A 6,000-nucleotide genomic window follows, 5' to 3' on the forward strand; every position below is an offset into this window, starting at 1 on the left:
TCTGATTGTTTTGAAGGTCAGCTTCAGTATCAAAAAACATAAGACATGACGACTCACTGCAGTCGACACCACTGTTAAGACACTTATCTTTTCGTTTCTTTTGATTTCTATTAGCTCTAAAAATTTCTCCGCCATCAAAAGGTTCTATCTCCGTTAAACCAGGTACGAATTCTAATCCTGAAAACTGAACTGAACTTTATCTTTACCACAATTAAAGTATTGCCAAAGCGTCATTCCATTATCGTTATATGAAACTGAATGGATTGAACTGATATTCGTTAGCTTGCTATCATTAACTGATTTTAACTTGTCAATTTCAACCACTGATACTTTTGAATCTTTTGAATCTCTAAAAAACAAAATTCACAATATCTTGGGCTGATGTACAACTATTACCAGCGTTGATATATACATTAATGTATCTCTTAGCAACAGCACTTTCGCGATCACATTGGTCTATACCTTATTGTGGCTTATTGTAATCATATCTTAAGTCTTTCACCTTTATAAATATAAAACAACGTTTTATATTTACAAGGTGAAAGTTAGCTATATCGTTATATATTACAAGAGTCTAAATATATAGATTCAATACTTTTGAGAGTATCGTGTTTAAGTTCTTCTTTCTCTTCATTTTCGTGTATATTCTGGATTAGATTTTCAATCATCTCCAGACATTCTGCCAGTGACGTGCAGTCATGACACTTTTGCATTGTTATCGTTATCTTTAAAATTACACAAAGCACAGCTGATACAGCGTGAATCAATATTTGACTTTTCTATGCAATCCAAACCATATGTAGTCTTTAAATATCACTTTGCTTTTTCTAAACGTTTTTCTATATCTTTTATTGTGTTTGCATTTGTGGACGCTATGGCAACACATTTCATTAGAGAAATAAACCCATTTATGCCTTCACATGTCGTATCATCAAAGCCTGCTTGTGAATGCTGTTGGCTAAATTTAATTGATTTAAGAATTTTCCAGAGCGATGAATCTGATAATACAGATTGATTTATTGATTTACAATAGTTTTGAAACGAGTTTATGGTTTGCCACTTTGCCATTGTTAAAACAGCTTTAGGTAGTATCTACGGAATGAAAATAAATATTTAAAATAAAATAATATTTAGAATAATTTATACTAAAGACTCATTCTTGAAAACAAGGTATAAGAAGCTGTGCGTCAAAGCATACAATATGATCGATTTGCAAACGACACCAGAAATCATTAAACACATTATATTTAGTATCAAATAACTGAATTTGGCATGCTAGAAAAATAAGTTGTATGTAAATAATGTACCTGTTGATGTCCATCGGTTAAAGTAATTTTGCTTGTCCCATAAGCTATATCTTAATTAAGCCCATGATGTAAATATATAATTTAGGAAGTGTTTTGCAATGTTCATATTCATTTTTTAACGATTCAACTTCTTGTTTTGTTTAAATATAAATGCTCCTGTTTTCTTTTTTAGCTTCCTGGCCAAATAAATTGTGTACCTTAAAAAAAAAAGTTAACTATTTTTTCGAGAACAAAAAAATCAAGTGCTGTTAAATTAAATAGTCGAACTTGTTACATTTAAAAGATTTCATGAGATATTCTGTTGAATAATTTTTAGTGGCGGTGTTGCGGATAAAATAAGTACTTTTTGGCTGAATGTTTGAGTATTTTGATAAGCTTCATGTGGCAGTATCAAATCATCTGGAATAACTGACAATGGTTGCGTTAAGTCTTCCATAATCTCCAAAAATTGGCCTCCTTGTCATGGTCCTACTTTTTCAGAATAGATTTTTTTGAAGTTATCTACAGCTTCATTGAACTTTCTTTTATGGTAGTTGATTGTAGAAGTTGATGCCTCATTGATATGTGTTTTTCTTATATGTCATTTCATAGGGCTTATACCTAGAGCGCTTGTCGCTAAGAATTCATTAACATTTTCTGAAGAAAAAGAGCTTTTTTGAGACACTAAATCAAGTGTGTAAGTAGGATTATTTGATCACGATTTAGATCACTATTTGATCACGATTTAGAAACATGCTGTCTTTGTGAGTTCTGCACATCTGACCAGATACTGGAAAAGGATCAGGAAAACATTTATTAAAATATTCAGACTGGTCTCTTGTTGCTTTTTGAAGTTCCTTTTGTTTGTCTGTTTTCTTATTAGTCGGAGGAACTTCATGGAATGGATGTAAGCATTGCTTTGGTATATACCAGTATCTGCCATACTTCTGTTTGTAAAAAGCACACGTAATTTACTTCATTAACTCTACATGTATTTATTCATTAACTCTACATATATTCGCGACTCAATTAAATGTTTTTCGGTAAAACTATCAGTTAACACTTGTGTTAACTTGTCGCATTTAAATAATCCACTTAGTCTTGACCTTAAATGTTCCCCACATGACCCTTCAGAAAATAAACAGAATTTTGTATAATCAACATTATTATGTTCAGTCATGTTATCAAATAATTGTTTTATTTTATTTCGACTCTGAATCAAACTCTTCAATCACTTCAATTCAAACTCTTCACTTTACAAATTTCATTTAAATTTATATTACATAAGCCACAAATATCGCATAAAAAATTATCATTAAAAAACCTCTAAACATATTTATAAAAAATATTATTATTGATAGCAATTAAGAATATTTGTAAATTTACAGAAATTATAAACCACGAAACCAAAAACATTTATAAGTCAATAGCTCGTTGGCACATCGATCATTTGCTTCTCAAAGTTAGCATAAATTTTATCGTTTTTAAAGCAGGTGAGGTTTTAAAACATTATTTTTAGACTAAAATTGAGTTTAAAATCAGTTCGAGTGTATTTACAGAAAAAATAAAGATTACCTTTTTTAAAAACTTATAATATTCTAATGTAAGCCTTAATTAAACGGAGACTTGGTGCTCAAAAGTTCAGAATTTGGGTTATTGAACGCCCCTGGGGTAGTTTTGAGTAACTGGAAAAAGTATGTTACAGATTAAAAAAAATTTTTTTTTCCTTTATGTGTAAAACTTGATATTATATTTGTTTAAAAATCTTAGTACTTCCTCTCATTTCAAACAACTTTGTTAACTGCATGAATTTGCTACATCGAAACATGGAAAAACATGGAAACTTTGAAAAAGTCAACGTTTTATGAAGCTTCAAATCGCAATAACTTTTGAACTACTTTGAATTATGGTCTCAAATTTTCTGGCTTTTCTTGCGAAATGATTTAAAGAATTCTCTGAAATTTTAAAGAGAACTCAACTATTTCAACTTGCCTCATTCTTTTAAAAAACGACTCTCAATGTTTAGAGTATGGGTTCCTAAACTGCAATTACCGCAATTTTTGAAAAATATCCTAGATATGAGCAACAAAACGCTAGATTGAGCCTTGAACAAAAATAAACTTAAAAGTTTCAACCCTGATGTTATCCTAAACAACAAAAAATCATAAATAGTCAATTTTTTTATCCGGCGGTAACTATTTAAATCATGAATTCCTCTGATGATATTAAATAATAATAATTCTGGGGATGTTACAACTTTTGAGTATAAGTTTAACTTTAAAAACTACAAAAATTTCTTAAATGATCATTTTAATTTCATAACTTCTTTCAGTCTTTATAAAATCCAAAAAGAGAAAATTTCTTAGTTACTCCTTTGGCTTGGGTCGAGTTATCATTAGAAGTGTGGGAAGTCCAAGTAGACCAGTACCGATTACAGCTACCGCGAAAATCCGGTAAGAAGTCGACTAAAAAGATAGATACAAATACATTATTCGGTTTAAGTGAAATATAAGTAATAGTTTAATAACCTATGTTGTTATGTATGGGCATGGTAACATATACACTTGAGTGTGCGCACAAACTGCAAAAGTAAATCTTTGTAATAACTACATCTAAGATTTATTTTAATTATTTTTAGAACTGTCTACATTTTCTGTAAGAATGCAAATTTTGACTTTAATTTCATAACTAAACGAGTTACCTATTGATTTGGTGACATTTTTTAAGTTTATATACATTTTATATATACTCTTAGGTGAACACACAGGAATTAACATTTATTAATTTTTAGAAAATTTACCTAATTCATCTGAACTTATTAAGACTCCCACCTTGTTTGTTAATTTTGCTATCAACAAAGAAACTTTATCTCAAAACTAAAAAAATAATTTCAATGTAAACTGGCCTTGAAAATTTGTAAACATTAACTTACTAATAAAAAGTAATAATCTGACCCATTCCGTTTAACAACCTCCCCCCCCCCCTTTTTTTTTAAAAACTAGATCTGGACAAAAATTCCCACCCACCTTGTGGCTGGATTTTCAAAATCACAAATGCAAATATATATAATATTTTTACTTTACTTTAATGCTGATGATAGCCAAAAAGCATAAAACTTTAAGTTCAATATAAAGTTGTTTTTTCTACATTTTTAGTATGTATGTATGTATGTATCTATATATACATACATACATATACATATACATATACATATACATATATATATATATATATATATATATATATATATATATATATATATATATATATATATATATATATATATATATATATATATATATATATATATATATATATATATATATATATATATATTCCAGTTAATTCACCTCTCCAAGTCTGAGAAGACCACTACAGTTGAGGAAGCTACTTCAATTGTATTTACAACCATATTTCAACTCTATAACTTTAAAACATGAAACTTGACAAACTGCTGGGCAGAGAATTAAGTTAAGCGCGGTGCTACCAGGAACATGGTTGGAATCAAACTTAGAACATCTCGCTTATGAGAAAAGCGCTCTAGCACTACACCACTACCGCATAAATATATATATATATTTTGTAATGCAATGACAGCAAGCTAATAAATACCAAAAAAACCCAATTAAGTATTAAAAACTACAAACAGATTTTGATATTTTGGCTATTTAGGCAAATTGAGTTCAATGGTTACAAATGCAAAGTACTGACATCAAAAAAGCATTTAACACAATAAGTTATGATCATACACATACAAAAACAAGATAATAATCACACAAATTGACAAAAATCCACTTTATCAAATACATTAACATATGCAACTCTTAGCCAAAATTGTAACCAAATGGGTTTTCTAATTCTAAAAAAAAAAATCATAACAAGCAATGCAAAATGGTGATAACCCGAAAATAACTATGGACTAAGCAAAATGAGCCCCCACAATCGATGTCCAAGCCAATATTTATTAAAAGATTATACTTTATCTGTGGCAGGATTACAAGGGTATAGTCCACTTCGACTTGCTTCCGAGAAACCAAACTATTTATTTAAATGCCTACTGTCATCAACTATTGAAATTTAATAAAGAAATCAAGAAAAAAGCCAATGACAAAGGTGTGATGTTTTATCTTGATAATGCTAGACCCCACACCTCTTTGATAACCTGTCAAAAATCAACAGGGCTATATTGAAATGATGCCACATTCACACTATAGCCCTGACTTAACACCATCAGATTACTTATACTTGTTTTGCTCTATTTAAATATTTGAACTGTAAAACTTTCAATTACAATCAGGCTTTTAAAAACAAGTTAGACCAATTTTTTTGCTTCTAAAAACCAAGGCTTCTTTGAAGGTAGAATTTTTTTTACTAGAAATATTCCATGTCCGAAGAAGCATGGAACATTTCAAGTTGAAAAATAAAGTATGGCAGATAGTCATCCATTAAATTGTTCAATATATCATATGTATATATGTAAGTATATACATACATATATACTAGGGTGGTGCTAAAAACAACTTTTTTTGAAAATGTCAGCTGACAACCCCTAAATGTGTTTTATATAATAAAATAATACTGGATTTAAAAATTTTTTGAATAAAAAATATTTTTACGGGTGCCACAAGGCCCTAATACATCAAACAGGTCCCTAATAATATATAAAAAAAAGTTTTTCAAAAGTATGTCATGTTGGGTCTCAAACGAAGCAAAA

General features: G+C 29.3%; 1 long non-coding RNA gene across 1 annotated transcript in view; it reads right to left on the reverse strand.

Moving 5' to 3' along the window:
* Positions 1-3,579: 3,579 nt before the first annotated feature.
* The window catches only part of LOC100213524 (uncharacterized), a 9,169-nt gene continuing 6,748 nt past the window's right edge, over positions 3,580-6,000 (reverse strand). The window contains exon 2 of the long non-coding RNA XR_010637391.1: positions 3,580-3,751. This is a non-coding gene — a long non-coding RNA (uncharacterized LOC100213524). The remainder of the gene's footprint in view (positions 3,752-6,000) is intronic.

Source organism: Hydra vulgaris, chromosome 03, assembly GCF_038396675.1.
Source record: "Hydra vulgaris chromosome 03, alternate assembly HydraT2T_AEP".
Taxonomy (NCBI): domain Eukaryota; kingdom Metazoa; phylum Cnidaria; class Hydrozoa; order Anthoathecata; family Hydridae; genus Hydra; species Hydra vulgaris.